We start from the raw sequence: 18,535 nt of genomic DNA on the forward strand, positions 1-18,535 counted from the left end.
GCATCTCTTGGGGGTAGAGCCAGCTATATGGGTTCCACAAGCCCTCCAGGTTTCTCATGCACACCCATGTTTGAGAACTACTACTCGAGAACATCATCTTTAAAAAATGTATGATCGTTTCCTGTCTCTTACTCGCTCATCAGGACAATTGTAGCCGTGCTTGGGCCTGAGGATTATTATCTTCATGTGGTAAAACAGACATCTCTTCATTTATTCAACAAATGTTGACTTGTTATCAATGTTCTAGAAGGAAAGACATGGTGTATTAACTGGAATAATTGAGGAGAGTTTAAGGAAGGCACAGTTTATAGGTGCATGGGGACTAGAAGAAGGGGTGAAGCATCCTGGGGCCAAGCACTACCAGATATTCACCTGTCCTGGAGAATAGTTGGGATTGTGGTTGCCTGAGATGCATGGGGATCTGTAATAAAGAGACACAGCTACATCAGCTTGTGGCCTGGCAGAGAAAGCCAGGGAAATAAATATCCCAATCTCATTCTCTGTCCACCCTTTTATCTCCTGCCAGTGTCTCCCATTGGCCATACCCAACCAGAAGTTCAATGACTGGGGAGCCATCTGACGATCCACAGAGGTTTCAGCCTCCTGGGGCACAGAGCCAGGGAGGTTGGGGATAGATCTGGAGAGGCAACTGGAGAAGATTCAGCACAACTATGTGCCAAGCTCCAGGCTAGATACTGGGGACACACTTGTGGGCAAAGAACTCATCATCCCTGGTTCAAGTCCCTACTGGGAGAGACAGTCATCAACATCACACAAGTATTGAAAGTCCAGCTCTGATAAGTCCTACAAAAGACAAGCATGTGATGCTATTGAAGCATATAATGACAGCTAAGATCTATCAAGCACCTTCTGTGTGTCTGGTTGTGTGTCCTAAGCATTTGACGTGTAAACTGTGATAACCTCACAATAACTGATGCAGTACATACCACTCCCATTTGTAGATGACTGCAGCATTGTAAGGCTTCTTAACATTACCAAGGCCCTATGGCTAGTGAGTAGTGGACTGAGGATTTGAACAGACATTTGGGCTCAGACCCAAGCGATGTGTGTGCTAAAGAGGTTTGACCAACACAGTGTTACAAGATACTTGAGGTGTTGCTTTTCCAGCCAGAAACCTCTGTGGCCAGTGGTGCCTTTGCCTGAGTTTTGCTCAAGCCTGCTGGGCTTGTTCTATCCACTCAGACTGGCAGGCTGCACTCAGCTCACACTACCAGCCTGGGATCCCACACCTGCCAGGGGTGAGCCAGGCATGGAGTAATGAGGGGTGTGTGAGTGAGTGAGCATGAGGTCCAACCACTGCACACAGCCAGGCATTCCAGCTGCTGTGGTGGGGCAGGCAGCTCCAGGCACTGGCACAGGCGCTGGCTCCATGCAAGGCTGCAACTGGATCAGATGTACCACAAGCAGCTTCCACTGCGGTCACCCACATCTGGACAAGGGGAACATGGTGGCGCCCAGAAGCTTGGAGACACCAGGAACCGCAGAGCCCCAAAGATGGTGTCACAGCTCTGGCTTGGGGAGCTCCAAGGTCTGGGCTCCCAGAAGGGCTGCAGCTCTTTCTCTCCTTCTCATCACCTGCAACATGGCAAGCAGGGGACATGTTTCAGCCCTGTTGTTATAGCTCTTTCAGTCTCGCCATTCAGCGTGTCCTGAGTTCTTGTCCTGCCTTCAGGAGGAATGAGGTATGCAGACAACTGAAGGGTGAGCAAGACAGAGGGGAGCTTCACCAAGTGACAGTACAGCTCTCAGGAGACCCAGAGTGGGTAGCTGTTTTCCACAGGCAGGTCGTACCAACAAGTGTGAGTCTGGCTGAGTCCAGGGTTTTTAATGGGCACAGAAGGGAGGAAGTGCATGCTGATTGGTCCATGAGTGGCCACAGGTGGGGCTGGAAAAAGCACCATAAGTTTTCACTCCAGGCTGCGAACTCCACCATGAACTGGCACCTGGCCCCCAGGCTTCAGGCCATTCCTGGATCGAAGTGGGGGTTTCAACAGGGCACCGCCCCTTTCTGCCCAGGAACCTGTCTGCCTCCTGCTACCGACATGCTGTCCGTGGTGCCCAGGCTGTTTGTGTCAAAGGGCACCCGCAGGCCTGTGCCAAGCTGCCCCTAACCACCTCCCAGCCTCCCTCCCAAAGGAGGGGACCCAAAGTCGGCACCCAAAGTCCAGAAAGGGCTGAGGCAGTGGTGGGGCGGGCATGTCAGCGCCGCCCTGAGTGCACACAAATTCAGCTGGGTCCTGACAGCATCTAGGCTTGGCTTCCATTTTATTCTGAAATTATAGTAGGTGCCAGGAGCAGTGAGAGGCCATGGAGTGGGAGCAGGCAATTCTGAGCCTAAAGGGGCAGGGGGGCTTCTGGGGCCCTGAGAGCACAGGGATGCCTGGGTCCGCAGCCACGGCTGGGTGGCTGCAGCGGTGCCCAGGAGCGCAGGGCTCCTGCCCCACCAATTCAGTAGGGTATGGGGCCCTCGCCTGTTCCTGGCTCCTGCCGGCCCCATGGAGTGTGCAAACCCAGCCATGTCTCCCCCACTGCAGCTGGCATATTCACATCCACTGTTCCAGATGGGCCGCCTCTGCCATCAGTCCCCCTCTGAAGAGGTACATCTGCCATTAGGATAGGGACGATGACTGTTAACTGCTTCATGCTGACAAAGGGCACTGTTTTGGGAAAAGTCGCAGTCAGAGATTCTCTCAGAGGCCTATCTAGGGTCCCAGTTAAATAGAGCCATTGTCCCAGGCTCCCTTTGAATGACCATTTGGACTTTGATGGCCTGAAAGTGAGAAGAGACAAACCAGGTTATTAGAAGACATGGATCCAAATGAAACGAGGGACATTTCAAAGGTAGGGACAGCTCAGAAATCCTGAGGCTGCCAACATGCCCAGATAACTGGTGGCTATAATTGTGCCTGCTAAGATTTGGGTGTGTGGGGTATGACTCCAGTTAGCTCCTTTTGTCTTACTTTCCCCAAAAAGGAAACCTCTGGGTTATGGGCATCCCATTCACCCAGATGATGATCTGGCATGATTTGCAGGATAATTGCCCAGAATTAGAATATTGATCCAGATTTTTACATTACTCATCCCTTTTGTAGCTTCTGTGCTGCAGCCAGAGTTCAAGTTCAAAGTCATAAGAATGTGGGCCTTACATGAGAGGGATGTTAATTAGAAATGAGAAGTAGATCTGTATTATTAGTGTCAAGGTGAAAACGAAAGTAAAATTCAAGCTCAGTTTCAAGGTCTAGGTCAAGTTAAAGGTTAAGATAAGTTCTAGGAAATTTCAAGCTTGAATTTCAGCCAGGAGCAATATGAGGGTTAAGGTAAAATTAAAGGCCAAGGTCTAAATCAAGTTCAAGTTCAAAATCAGAGCTACACTTGCTCTGCATGTGAAGTGGTCTAAGGGTTTACATCAAAATCAAGGAGAAATTTAAGGTACCAGTCAACTTCAAGTTTGTACATAAGGCTACATCTGGTAGATGATAGTAACAAAAGGATAGGAAGAAAGTCTTAACAGGTCAATAAAAGATCAAAATCAGTGCCAAAGTCAAAGTCAAGCTTATTTTCAACTTCGCAATTCGTGCTATATATGATCTGTTTATTGTCCAAAAACAGGATGTTAGAACCACAGCAAAGCTCAAGGTCAAGATTAGTGTCAAAGATCAAGTTCAAAATTTGTGCTAGACATGGCCTAGACATAAGATGGGAAACAGGATTTTGTTTGAGTTGAGATCAAGTCAAGGTCAACGTAAAATTTAAAGTCAGCATCAAAGGGAAGATCAACACCAATGTCATACAAAAATCAAAATTGAAATAAAAATCAAGGCCAAGTTCAAGTAAATGTGAAAGGAATGTCATCTAGATGGTGGAGAATGAATGAGCAAAGAGTGTCAAGTACACAAAATTTGGTGTCACAGAAGTTAAAGGTAGATGAGAGAACAAATAAGCAAAAAGTGATTGCTGGATTACACAGTAAGTGTACGTGAGTGGAGGTTCGATAGCACATAGTAAGTTTGACAGGATTTGTTGAATGACACAGTGAGTGTGCAAAGAGTAGAAGTTGTAAGGTGCCGAATGAGTTTAATTTATTATTATTATTATTATTATATTATTATACTTTAAGTTCTAGGGTACATGTGCATAATGTGCAGGTTTGTTACATATGTATACATGTGCCATGTTGGTGTGCTGCACCCATTAACTCATCATTTACATTAGGTATTTCTCCTAATGCTATACCTCCTCCTGTTCCCCACCCCATGACAGGCCCCCATGTGTGATGTTCCCCACCCTGTGTTCAAGTGTTCTCATTGTTCAATTCCCACCTATGAGTGAGAACATGCGGTGTTTGGTTTTCTGTCCTTGTGATAGTTGGCTGAGAATGATGGTTTCCAGCTTCATCCATGTCCCTGAAAAGGGGTGGTGGTGCATGCCTGTAGTTGCAGCTACTAGGGAGGCTAAGGTGGGAGAATCACTTGAGCCCAGGAGGTAGAGGCTGCAGTGAGCCATGAGTGTGCCATGCACTCCAGCCTGGGTGACAGAGCAAGATCCTGTCTTAAAAATATATATAGCCATTGTGACTAGTGGGAGATAGTATCTCACAGTGGTTTTGATATGTATTTCTCTAATGATTAGTAATGTTAGGCATTTTTTCATATGCTTGTTGACCACGTGTGTGTCTTCTGAAAAGTATCTGTTCATGTCATTTGCCAATTTGCTTATTTAAATTCCTCATGGATTCCAGATATTAGACTTGTGGAATGTATACTTTGCAAATATTTTCTTCCATTCTGAAGGTTCTGTTTACTCTGTTGATAGTTTGTTTTGCTGTGCAGAAACTCTTTAGTTTAATTAGGTCCCATTTGTCAATTGCTGTTTTTGTTGCAGTTGCTTTTGGCATCTTTGTCATAAAATTTTTGCCAGGTCATATGCCCAGAATGGTATATCCTAGGTTATCTTCTAGTGTTTTATCGTTTTAGCTTCTAGAGTTAAGTCTTCAACCCCCATCTCGAATTGATTTTTGTATATGGTGTAAGAAAAGGGTCCAGTTTCAGTCTTCTGCATATGGCTAGCCAGTTGTACCAGCACCATTTATTAAATAGAGAGTCCTTTTCTTATTGCTTGTTCTTGTCAACATTGTCAAAGATCAGTTGGCAGATCCTGTCATTGTGATGTTAGCTGCTTATTTTGCAGACTTGTTTATGTGGTTGTTCTGTAGTGTCATTGGTCTATATACTTCACTGTGGTTTTGTAGTGGCTGATAATGGTCATTCCTTTCCATATTTAGTGCTTCCCTCAGGAGCTCTTCTACAGTAGGTCTGGTGGTAACAAATTCAGGATTTGCTTGTCTGAAAAGGATCTTATTTCTCATTTGCTTATGAAGCTTAGTTTGGCTGAATATGAAATTCTGGGTTGAAATTTCTTTTCTATTATTATACTTTAAGTTCTGGGATACATGTGCAGAACTTGCAGGTTACATTGGTATACATGTGCGATGGCGGTTTGCTGCACCCATCAACCCATCATCTCCATTAGGTACTTCTCCTCATGCTATCCCTCCCCTAGCTCCCCACCCCTGACAGGCACCAGTGTGTGATATTCCCCTCCCTGTGTCCATGTGTTCTCATTGTTCAACTCTCACTTATGAGTGAGAACATGTGGTGTTTGGTTTTCTGTTCTTGTGTTACTTTGCTGAGAATGATGGTTTCCAGCTTCATCCATATCCCTGCAAAGGACATGAACTCATCCCTTTTTATGGCTGCACAGTATTCCATGATGTACATGTGCCACATTTTCTTTATCCAGTCTATCACTGATAGGCATTTGGCTTGGTTCCAAGTCTTTGCTACTGTGAACAGTGCTGCAATAAACATATGTGTGCATGTGTCTTTATAGTAAAATGATTTATAATACTTTGAGTATATACCCAGTAATGATATTGCTGGGTCAAATGGTATTTCTGGTTCTAGATCCTTGAGGAATCACCACACTGTCTTCCACAATGGTTGAACTAATTTACACTCCCACCAACAGTGTAAAAGTGTTCCTATTTCTCCACATCCTCTCCAGCATCTGTTGTTTCCTGACTTTTTAATGATTGCTATTCTAACTGGCGTGAGATGGTATCTCACTATGGTTTTGGTTTGCATTACTCTAATGACCAATGATGATGAGCTTTTTTTCATATGTTTGTTGGCCACATAAATGTCTTCTTTTGAGAAATATCTGTTGATATCCTTTGCCCACTTTTTCATGGGGTTGGTTTTTTTTGTTTTTTTTTGTTTTTTTTTTGTAAATTTGTTTACATTCTTTGTAGATTCTGGATATTAGCCCTTTGTCAGATGGACAGATTGCAAAAATATTCTTCCATTCTGTAGGCTGCCTGTTGACTCTGATGATAGTTCCTTTTGCTGTGTGGAAGCTCTTTAGTTTAATTAGATCCCATTTGTCTATTTTGGCTTTTGTTGCCATTGCTTTTGGTGTTTTAGACATGAAGTCCTTGCCCATGCATATGTCCTGAATGGTATTGCCTAGGTTTTCTTCTAGGGTTTTTATGGTTTTAGGTCTTAGGTTTAAGTCTTTAATCCATCTTGAGTTAATTTTTGTTTAAGGTGTAAGGAAAGGGTCTAGTTTCAGTTTTCTGCATATGGCTAGCCAGTTTTCCCAACACCATTTATTAAATAGGGTATCCTTTCCCCATTGCTTTTGTCAGGGTTGTCAAAGATCAGATGGTTGTAGATGCGTGGCATTATTTCTGAGGCTTCTGTTCTGTTCCATTGGTCTATATACCTGTTTTAGTACCAGTACCATGCTGTTTTGGTTATTGTGGCCTTGTACTATAGTTTGTAGTCAGGTAGCATGATGCCTCCAGATTTGTTCTTTTTGCTTAGGATTGTCTTGGCTATACAGGCCGGTTTTTGGTTCCATATGAATTTAAAGAAGTTTTTTCTAATTCTGTGAAAAAAGTCAATGGTTGCTTGATGAGGACAGCATTAAATTTATAAATTACTTTGGGCAGTGTGGCCATTTGCACAATATTGATTCTTCCTATCCATGAGCATGGGATGTTCTTCCATTTGTGTCCTCTCTTATTTCCTTGAGCAGTGGTCTGTAGTTCTCCTTGAAAAAGTCCTTCACAGCCCTTGTATGTTGTATTCCTAGATATTTTATTCCCTTTGTAGCAGTTGTGAATGGGAGTTCATTCATGATTTGGCCCTCTGTCTGTTTTTGGTGTATAGGAATGCTTGTGGTTTTTGCACATTGACTTTGTACCCTGAGACTTTGCTGAAGTTGCTTATCAGCTTAAGGAGATTTTGGGCTGAGACGATGGGGTTTTCTAAATATACAATCATGTCATCTGCAAACTTCCTCTCTTTCTGTTTGAATACACTTCATTTCTTTCTCTTCCCTGATTGCCCTGGCCAGAACTTCCAATACTATGTTGAAAAGGAGTGGTGAGAGAGGGCATCCTCGTCTTGTGCCAGTTTTCAAAGGGAATGCTTCCAGCTTTTGCCTATTCAGTATGATATTGGCTGTGGGTTTGTCATAAATAGGTCTTATTATTTTGAGATATGTTCCCCATCAATACCTAGTTTATTGAGAGTTTTTAGCATGAAGTGGTGTTGAATTTTATCAAAAGACTTTTCTGCATCTATTGAGATAATCATGTGGTTTTTGTCATTGGTTCTTTTATGTGATGGATTACATTTATTGATTTGCATATGTTGAACCATCCTTGCATCCCAAGGATGAAGCCAACTTGATAGTAGTGTATACGTTTTTTGATGTGCTGCTGGATTCAGTTTGCCAGTATTTTACTGAGGATTTTCGCAGTGATATTCATCAGGGATATTGGCGTGAAATTTTCTTTTTTTGTTGTGTCTCTGCCAGATTTTGGTGTCAGGATGATGCTGGCCTTATAAAATGAGTTAGGGAGGAGTCCCTCTTTTTCTATTATTTGGAATAGTTTCAGAAGAAATGATGCCAGCTCCTCTTTGTGCCTCTGGTAGAATTCAGCTGTGAATCTGTCTGATCCTGGGCCTTTTTTTTTTTTTTTTTTTTTTTGGTTGGTACGCTATTAATTACTGCCTCAATTTTAAAACTTGTTATTGGTCTATTCAGGAATTCAACTTCTTCCTGGTTTAGTCTTGGGAGGGTGTATGTGTCCAGGAATTTATCCATTTCCTCTAGACTTTCTAGTTTATTTGCATAGAGGTGTTTATAATATTCTCTGATGGTAGTTTGTATTTCTGTGGGATCAGTGGTGATATCCCCTTTATCATTTTTTATTGTGTCTACTTGATTCTTCCCTCTTTTCTTCCTTATTGGTTGGCTAGCGGTCTATCTATTTTGTTGATCTTTTCAAAAAAAAAAAACAGCTCCTGGATTCATTTTTTAAAGGGTTTTTTGTCTATCTCCTTCAATTCTGCTCTGATCTTAGTTATTTCTTGTCTTCTGCTAGCTTCTGAATTTGTTTGCTCTTGTTCCTCTAGTTCTTTTAATTGTGATGTTAGGGTGTCGATTTTAGATCTTTCCTGCTTTCTCCTGTGGGCATTGAGTGCTACAAATTTCTCTCTAAACACTGCTTTAGCTGTGTCCCAGAGATTCTGGTATGTTGTGACTTTGTTCTCAGTGGTTTCAAAGAACTTCTTTATTTCTGCCTTAATTTCATTATTTCCTAGTAGTCATTCAGGAGCAGGTTGTTCAGTTTCCATGTAGTTGTGTCATTTTGAGTGAGTTTCTTAATCCTGAGTTCTAATTTGATTGCACTGTGGTCTGAGAGACTGTTTGTTCTGATTTCCATTCCTTTGCATTTGCTGAGGAGTGTTTTACTTCCAATTATGTAGTCAATTTTAGAATTAGTGTGATGAGGTGCTGAGAAGAATGTATATTCTGTTGACTTGGGATGGAGAGTTCTGTATATGTCTATTAGGTCTGCTTGGTCCAGCACTGAGTTCAAGTCCTGAATATCCTCGTTAATTTTCTGTCTCATTGATCTGTCTAATATTGACAGTGGGGTGTTAAAGTCTCCCACTATTATTGTGTGGGAGTCTAAGTCCCTTTGTAGGTCTCTAAGAACTTGCTTTATGAATCTGGGTGCTCCTGTATTGGGTGCATATATATTTAGGATAGTTAGCTCTTCTTGTTGCATTGATTCCTTTATCATTATGTAATGCCCTTCTTTGTCTTTTTTGATTTTTGTTGGTTTAAAGTCTGTTTTATCAGAAACTATAATTGCAACCCCTGCTTTTTTTTTTTTTTTCTTTCCATTTGCTTGGTAAATATTCCTCTATCCCTTTATTTTGAGCCTATGTGTGTCTTTGCACGTGAGATGGGTCTCCCGAATACAACATACCAATAGGTCTTGACTGTTTTTCCAATTTGCCAGTTTGTGTCTTTTAACTGGGGCATTTAGCCCATTTACATTTAAAGTTAATATTGTTATGTGTGAATTTGATCCTGTCATTATGATGCTAGCTGGTTATTTTGGTCATTAGTTGATGCAGTTTCTTCATAGTGTTGACAGTCTTTACAATTTGGTATGTTTTTGCAGTGGCTGGTACCTGTTGTTCCTTACCATGTTTAGTGCTTCCTTCAGGAGCTCTTGTAGGGCAGGCCTGGTGGTGACAAAAACTCTCAGCATTTGCTTGTCTGTAAAGGATTTTATTTCTCCTTCATTTATGAAGCTTAGTTTGGCTGAATATGAAATTCTGGGTTGAAAATTCTTTAAGAATGTTGAATATTGGCCCCCACTCTCTTCTGGCTTATAGGGTTCCCACAGAGAGATCTGCTGTTAGTCCGATAGGCTTCCCATTGTGGGTAACCTGACCTTTCTCTCTGGCTGCCCTTAACATTTTTTTCCTTCATTTCAACCTTGGTGAATCTGACAATTATGTGTCTTGGGGTTGCTCTTCTCAAGGGGTATCTTTGTGGTGTTCTCTGTATTTCCTGAAATTGAATGTTGGCCTGTCTTGCTAGGTGGGGAAGTTCTCCTGGATAATATACTGAAGAGTGTTTTCCAGCTTGGTTCCATTCTCCCCATCACTTTCAGGTACATCAATCAAATGTAGATTTGGTCTTTTCACATAGTCCCATATTTCTTGGAGGCTTTGTTTGTTCCTTTTTATTCTTTTTTCTCTAATCTTGTCTTCTTGCTTTATTTCATTAAGTTGATCTTCAATCTCTGATATCCTTTCTTCTGCTTGATCGATTCGGCTACTGATACTTGTGTATGCTTCAAGAAGTTCTCGTGCTGTTTTTCAGCTCCATCAGGTCACTTATGTTCTTCTCTAAACTGGTTATTCTAGTTAGCAATTTGTCTAACCCTTTTTCAAGGTTCTTAGCTTCCTTGCACTGGGTTAGAACATGGTCCTTTAGCTTGGAGAGTTTGTTATTACCCATCTTCTGAAGCCTATTTCTGTCAGTTCATCAAACTCATTCTCCATCCAGTTTTGTTCCCTTGCTGGTGAGGAGTTGTGATCCTTTGGAGGAGAAGAGGCGTTCTGGTTTTTGGTATTTTCAGCCTTTTTGCACTGGTTTCTCACCATCTTTGTGGATTTATCTACCTTTGGTCTTTGATGTTGGTGACCTTTGGATGGGGTCTCTGAGTGGATGTGCTCTTCCTTTTTATTAGTTTTCCTTCTAACAGGCCTCTCTGCTGCAGGTCTGCCGGAGATTGCTGGAGGTCCACTCCAGACCCTGTTTGCCTGGGTATCAGCAGAGGCTGCAGAACAGCAAATATTGCTGCCTGTTCTTTCCTCTGGAAGCTTCGTCCCAGAGAGGCACCTGCCAGATGCCAGCCAGAGCTTTCCTGTATGAGGTGTCTGTCAGCCCCTACTGGGAGGTATCTCCCAGTCAGGATACATGGGGGTCAGGGACCCACTTGAGGAGGCAGTATGACCCTTAGCAGAACTCAAACGTTGTGCTGGGAGATCCACTGCTCTCTTCAGAGCCATCAGGCAGAAATATTTAAGTCGGCTGAAGCTGTGCCCATAGCCGCGCCTTTCCCCAGGTGCTCTGGCCCAGAGAGATGGGAGTTTTATCTAAAAGTCCCTGACTGGGGCTGCTGTCTTTTTTCAGAGATGCCCTGCCCAGAGAGGACAAATCTGGCAGTCTGGCCACAGCAACCTTGCTCAGCTGCAGTGGGCTCTGCCCAGTTCAAACTTCCCAGTGGCTTTGTTTACACTGTGAGGATAAAACCACCTACTCAAGCCTCAGCAATGGCAGATGCCCCTTCCCCCACCAAGTTCGAGTGTCCCAGGTTGATCTCTGACTGCTGCTGGACTGGCAGCGAGAATTTCAAGCCAGTGGATCTTAGTTTGCTGGGCTCTGTGGGGATGGGACTGCTGAGCCAGACCACTTGGCTCCCTGGCTTCAGCCGCCTTTCCAGGGGAGTGAATGGTTGTCTCACTGGCATTCCAGGCACCACTGGGGTATGGGGAAAAAAAAAACAAAAAACAAAAAAACCTCAAGCAGCTATTTTGGTGTCTGCCCAAACGGCCACCCAGTTTTGTGCTTGAAACCCAGGGCCCTGGTGGAGTAGGCACTGGAGGGAATCTCTGGTCTGCAGGTCGCAAAGACCGTTAGGGAAAGTGCAGTATCTGGGACAGAGTGCACGGTTCCTCAGGTTCAGTCCCTCACGGCTTCCCTTGGGTAAGGGAGAAAATTCCCCGACCCCTGGCACTTCCAGGGTGAGGCAACACCCCACCCTGCTTTGGCTTACCCTCCACGGGTAAGGGACATGGGCAAGGGACATGGGCTGCACCCACTGTCCAACCAGTCCCATTGAGATGAACCGGGTACCTCAGTTGGAAATGCAGACATCACCTACCTTCTGCATCGATCTCGCTGGGAGCTGCAGACTCGAGCAGTTCCTGTTCAGCCATCTTGCCAGCAATCTGATATCATTTTTTTCTTTTATTCATCTTCTCAAACTGAAACTCTGTACCCATCAAACAATACCTTTCCATCCCCTCTTCCCCCCGACCCTAGCAACTACCATCCTAGCTTCTATGAATTTGACTACTCTAGAAACTTTATGTAACTGGAATCATACAATATTCGTCCTTTTGTAACTGGCTTATTTCCCTTAGCATAATGTCTTCAAGCTTCATCTATATTGTAGCATGTGTCGAAATGTTTCTTCCTCTTTGAAGCCAAATAACATTCCATTTTATGTATGTACCATATTTTTCACTGTTTTAATTAATGTGATATATCCTAAAAATCCACAATTATAATTTAATTCATATATTAAGTTTATTTTATGCACAATGTCAAGCAAACAACAAATATATTTGTTCCTTAAGGGGAACAATTTAAGGTGAAAAGGAAATTGAGATACTATTTTATACCAGAAGTAACTGCTATACTAAGTTCAGACTATATTAATCCCCTAAACATGTTCTGTAGTCCCAAATTCTTTGAAACATACAAATTAATTCAAGATACAGAACAGAGTTCTTAACTCTGGTTCCTTTTGTGTACATTATTTAGAATGCCTGATTAGACCAGCAAATGAAAACTCTACCCTTTCTCTTTATCTACATCTCATTGTCTTAATCTTTCTTTTCAGACTTACATAGCACTGTTGTTTTCTTAATTTTTTTTTGTTTGTTTTAAAAGTGACATAATGGATTACCTTTTTTGTAGAAAAACAGGAAAAAATAGGCATTTGCTTTTACCTGCATCCCATATCTTGGGAGTTACACCAGAAACAGTTAATCATGGTTGCCTCTGGGGAGAGAAACTGAGTATCTGGGGGACAGAGCAAGAAGGGACACTTCCATGGTATACTATTTTATATCTTAGTAACTTTATATCAGATAAATATAATCTCTATTAATAGAGATTTTAAATAGACATGAGTTAAAGTCCCTGATTACCCCCTAGTTCCACCCTCCAGATGTAGTCACTGTTGGCAGTTTCATTTATAATTTCTCTTGACATATTTATATATTTCATCTCAAGATAGCTTTGAGCAGTAACTACCAAACTTTCTGCAGTTAATGGCATTCTATTATATGCTTGAATATGTGCTCCATCCTTCTAAGAATGTCACTGAGAATATATTTTTTAAAAATTGGGTTGGTAAGAGTTATACTTCTTGAGATAACTTAGAATATGATGGAGGGTCATGAAGCCAGCAGTGAGAACCAACAATGTAGGAAATAAGACCTTGTGTGACATCACTCCACTGGTCTCTGCATCACACTATCAAGGTCTTTCCCTTTGGTATATCTATGCCGATGTCCTGGCTGGAATTATAATACAAAATCCAAGCCATGACACTATAATACTACAACCTGGATCAAGTCCAAAAACAACTACCACTATTATTCTTTCAAAAAAAAAATTTTGTTTTTTGAGACAGAGTTTCACTCTTTTTTTTGCCCAGGCTGGAGTGCAGTGGTGCAATCTCGGCTCACTGCAACCTCCACCTCCCAGGTTCAAGCAATTCTCCTGCCTCAGCCTCCCGAGTAGCTGGGATTACAGGCATGCACCACCACGCCTGGCTAATTTTGTATTTTTTAGTAGAGACAGGATGTCTCCATGTTGGCCAGGCTGGTTTTGAACTCCTGACCTCAGGTGATCTGCCTGCCTTGACCTCCCAAAGTTGCTGGGATTACAGGCATGAGCCAACTGTGCCCAGCCAAAAAAAAAAAAAAAAAAAAAATTTAAGTACATGTCTGAGGTACATGTCTGACATAACTGTAAAATTATATATGATGTTTCTCCAAAAAATATACACAAGGCTATATTATAGAAAATCTGGTAAAGACAATTACCCATGATAAAAGCACCTTGAAACAGTAGCTATCAAATTGGAACAATTCCTTTCCTTTTTTTTTTTTTTTTTTTTTGTAGTTTCTACTATGAAATAATAGTACAAAGAAGTCCTGTATATGCTTCACTCAGATTCTGTGACCCTTGACATTTTCCATTTTCCATGCTCTGTCTCAATATATCTCAAAGCATTACTTTTTGCCTGAACCATTAGAGTTAAGTTGCAGATATAATATTCCTTTACTCCTAAATATTTCCTAAAAACAAGGCCATTCTCTAATATAACCACAGTATAATTATCAAAACCAGGAAGTTAACATTGATACAGAATTATGACCTAATGTTTAGACCTTATTTGCATGTTGCCAATTATCCCAATACTGTCCTTTGCAAAAAAAAAAACAAAAAAGAAAATCCCTCTGGGTCATGCCAAATCCAAGATCACATGTTGCATTAAACTGTCATAGCTCTTTAGTCTCCTTTAAGCTATAACAGTTCTTCAGGCTGTCATTCATTGTCTGCTATAACCTTGACATATTTAAAGAGGCTAGGCCAGTTATTTTGTACAATGTCCCTCTGGACATTTAGATTTGTCTGATGTTTACCTATTAGACACAGGTCATGCATTTTTGGCAGGAATCCACAAAAGAGATGTTATTCTCAATACAATCAATAGACACATGTCAGTTTGTCCCATTACTGATGATGTAAACTTTGTTACTTAAGATGGTGTCTGCCAGGTTTTTTTATTGTAAAGTTTCTACTCTTATCTTTGTAATTGTTAAGCATTTTGTGAAGAGATACTTTGAGATTATATAGATATCCCCATCATCAAACTTTCACCCCATAGTTTTAGCATCCATTGATGATTCTTGGCTGAATCGTTTGACAAATAGTGATTTTCTAACTACGTAATTCCTTCTACATTTATTAGTGGGCATTCAACTTTAGGGAAGCACTTTTTCTTTCTTCCGTGTTAGTGGGGACTCACTGATTCCTATTTTCTTCAGTGGGTTATGATCCCCTATTATCACTTTATTTTGATGCTCAAATTGTCTCAGATTTGGTCACTGGGAGCCCCCTGAGGTTGACTCCTATATCATTTTAACATGCCCCCATCACTTTTTGAGCTGTTCCTTACTTTCTACAAGGTGTTCCCAGGTCATCTTTTTATTTTTATTTTTATAATTGCCACAAGGGTATTTAAAATGAGATCCACCTTCTTAACAAAATGTAATATTAACTATAGACATGATATCGTACAGCAGATCTCAAGAATTTCTTCATCTCACATAAATGTAACTTTATACTCGCTGAATAGCAACGCCATCTCTCTCTTCTAATGGCCACTGGCAACCACCATTCTATTCTGTTTCTATGAGTTTAAACTATTTTAGATACTTTATATAAGTAAAATCATGCAGTATTTGTCCTTCTGTGACTAGCTTATTTCACTTTGTATGTCTTCAAGGTTCGTGTCTGTTATTGCATATGACAGCTATTTCCTTCTTTTTAAAAGTTGAATAATAGTCCATTGTATGTATATACCATATTTTATCTATTCATCTGTAGATAGACATTTGCATTGTTCCCCCATCTTGGCTATTGTGAATAGTGCTGCAATGAACACAAGAGTGCAAATATCTCTTCTATATACTGATTTCAATTCTTTAGGATAAATTCCCAGAAGTAGAATTGCTGGGTGATATAGTTCTATTTTTAATTTGGTGAGGAATCTCCATATTGTTTTCCATAGCGGCTATACCATTTTACATTCCCACTGACAGTGTACAAGGGTTCCAATTCTTCCAAATCCTTGCCAACACTTGTTTTTGTTTTTTTAATAAGTCATCCTAACAGATGTTAGGTGATAGCTCATTGTGGTTTTAATTTGCATTTCCTTGATGATTAGTGATGTTGAGCATCTTTTTATATACCTGTTGGTCATCTGCACATCTTCTTTGGAAAAATGTCTATTCAAATCCTTTTTTCATTTTTTAACCAGGTCATCTGTTGTTCTGCTTTTGAATTATAGAAATTCCTTATATGTATTTTGAATATTAATTATTTATCAGATACATGGCTTGGAAATATTTTCTCCCATTCTGTAGATTGCCTTTTCACTCCATCAGTCATTTCCTGTGCTGTGCAGAAGCTTTTTAGTTTGATGTATCCACGGTCTTCTTATAATACTCCTGCTCAGCCCTGGGGTTGGTCAGTTCTCCAAGACACCATGACTCCTTGGTGGACAGTGGTACTTGGAAACCAAGATCTAGGTACTAGATGTGTTCTTTGTTATTGGGGCTTCCAATCTTTTTTCATATGCATTTTTTACTTAGTCATACTAACTACATATTTGCAATTTTGAATCTTGTGTTTTCTACTTTTAAATCTTTTTCATATTAATACTCAAAAATTTTTAATGGTTGTATAATATTTCTTTCAGTGGAAGTAATATATGGTCTTGGTTTGCTTCATATTTTTCGTAAGTAAAAAAACCTGGAATAAGCCTTTCTATCTCTTGAAAATAGCCTTTTCATATTTAGGATTAAAAGGAAAATTATTTGGTGAAAGGTTATTGGCAATTTAATACAAACTACAAAGCTGCTCTCCAAAAGAAGTGTCCTAATTACAATACAGGAGAATCAGTTTGCTTTATTTTACACTTACTTCTACTGAGTTATTATCATTGAACTTTTAATTTTGCTATTTGAGAAACATACAAGCATTTCTTAGTAGTCATATCTCCTACCAACAAGTACAAGATAAAACTGCCTTTGTAGAATGACTTAGAGTGTGCTAAGGTCTTTCATTTCCACTTTATCCATACCCTGTGCGTAGTCATTATTTCTGTAAGGTGGGAACCTAAACTTCAGAAAAGTGGTTTGTTCAAAGTCATATATCTACTAGGTAAACTGTTTAAAATAAGAATGGACCCTGGCATCAGCTTTGTGAATCTGAATCTTGATTCCACAGCTGTGTAACCGTTAGGAAGTTATTTGAACCCTCCAGCCCTCGATTTCCTCACGTATAAAAGAGGGATAATGGTACCTACTTCATAAGGATATTCTGACTATGAAATGAGTTGTTCTATGTAATACATAAAAGCACTTAGAGTAGTATCTACCACATAAGTGCTATCTAAATGTTAGCTGCTGTTATTATTAAGATGGTGGCAAACTACGTGTTTTTAAGGGAAGTAAATTTTGTTGCATGTCTACGCCAACTGTGTGATCGATGTTTTTACCGAGTTCTCTCATTTAACCTTCCCAACTCTTTGGGACAGAATTTTATGCTTATTTCTGCCTATTTTGCAGCTAAGGAATAGGAAGTTCCGAGAAGTAAAACGTAGTGGAATCTCAATCTGCAAGTAACTGAAGCTAGGAGAGCTTAAGTCACTCGACCCAACGGCGAACGATGGGACTCGAACCCGGGTCTCATCCCAAAGCCGGAGCTCTAGAGGGCTACGACTATTTAAACAGAAACACATCTAGAGACCAAGCGGCTGTGTTACGACGGGAAGATCAGGTGTTCCCCGCACCTCTGTCCCAGCACTTAAATATCGCCGCATGGTCTCTTTTTTCGAGCAGAGTTTTACAAGTCCCTGGCCCGAAAACCCCTCTGTCCCTCTCCATCCCCACAGTGGACTCCTCAGGTCCTCAGGTCCTCAGCCCTCACCTGGCCCGGTCGAGATCCGGACCTGACCATCTCTCGCAGCCTCAGAGAAGCCAAGACCGAAGGAAGTGAAGCCTCACGGTAAAAAGAATTAACCGCAGTGGGCTCCCGGACCTTCTTGGAGCGTCCCCCGAGCTTCCGCTTCCGGAAAGGATCCCGCCGAACGCCGCGCTTCAGTCTCCGAGGCGCCTCCACTTTCTTACTCCTGCTCCAGGCCCAGCGCCTTGGGCGTGCACATTCGATCCCTCCCGACTTCCCGGCTCGTCACCCACTGGCAGCAGGTGGGAGAAGCCAATAGACGGCGAACGGGGCGGGGCCGAGGCATGGCTGGGGCGGGGCCGGGGCGGAGACGGGTCGGAACCGCGAAGAAAAGAGTTAAGCGGTGCGGTTCCGCGGCCTGCGGTGGGGGAAATAGGGACAAGGACCCTCGAGCACCAGAGCAAGGGACAGGGGTAGGAGGCGGATAGGTTTCAGAAGGAATTGCGCGCAACTTTTTGGGTTTTCGCTCTTTATTTTTAGTTTGGCATCTTGTGTGCCTTTTTGGATGATTTTGTTCTTTATCTATAAAAATAAGACCTCCGGGTTGTTATCTTTGCGTAAGTGTGATGGTAATTTCAGAATTATTCCCTGTGGCCACTGATCTCAGATGTTCGTTAGTTGGGATTTAGGGTTTACTTCCATGCGTACTTGTCTTCTCTTGTGTTGAGGTAATTACTTTTGATGAAGAATGACACAGCATTCTTAATATTGGCATGTGCACTCAGTTTAATGAGGATTTTAGATATTGGTTTTTAAGGCATTGGGTTTTGGGTTAATAATTTAAATCAAGTTGAAGAGAGATAATTCAGTTTATTACATTTCAACTGTCACCCAGGCTGAAGTGCAGTGGTGCCATCTCGGCTCACTGCAACCTTCGCCTCCCGGGTTCCAGCGATTCTCCTGCCTCAGCCTCCTGAGTAGCTGGGATTACAGATGTGCGCCACGACATGCAGCTAATTTTTGTGTTTTTAGTAAAGATGGGGTTTCACCATGTTGGCCAGGCTGGTCTTGAACTCCTGAC

At 41.6% G+C, this 18,535-nt stretch overlaps 2 long non-coding RNA genes across 4 annotated transcripts in view; one reads left to right on the top strand and one right to left on the bottom strand.

The window, feature by feature from the left end:
- Positions 1 to 496: 496 nt before the first annotated feature.
- On the bottom strand, positions 497 to 17,711 carry LOC141409718 (uncharacterized). The gene is made up of 2 exons (XR_012431616.1): positions 17,479 to 17,711; positions 497 to 2,791 (listed from the first exon to the last, which is right to left on the bottom strand). It is a non-coding gene; the product is annotated as an uncharacterized lncRNA (long non-coding RNA).
- Positions 17,622 to 18,535, top strand: part of LOC135969397 (uncharacterized) — a 110,714-nt gene continuing 109,800 nt past the window's right edge. For all 3 annotated transcript variants that reach the window (XR_012431614.1, XR_010584634.2, XR_012431615.1), the window contains exon 1: positions 17,622 to 17,756. This is a non-coding gene — a long non-coding RNA (uncharacterized lncRNA). The remainder of the gene's footprint in view (positions 17,757 to 18,535) is intronic.

This window comes from Macaca fascicularis, chromosome 2, assembly GCF_037993035.2.
Source record: "Macaca fascicularis isolate 582-1 chromosome 2, T2T-MFA8v1.1".
NCBI classification, from domain to species: Eukaryota; Metazoa; Chordata; class Mammalia; order Primates; family Cercopithecidae; genus Macaca; species Macaca fascicularis.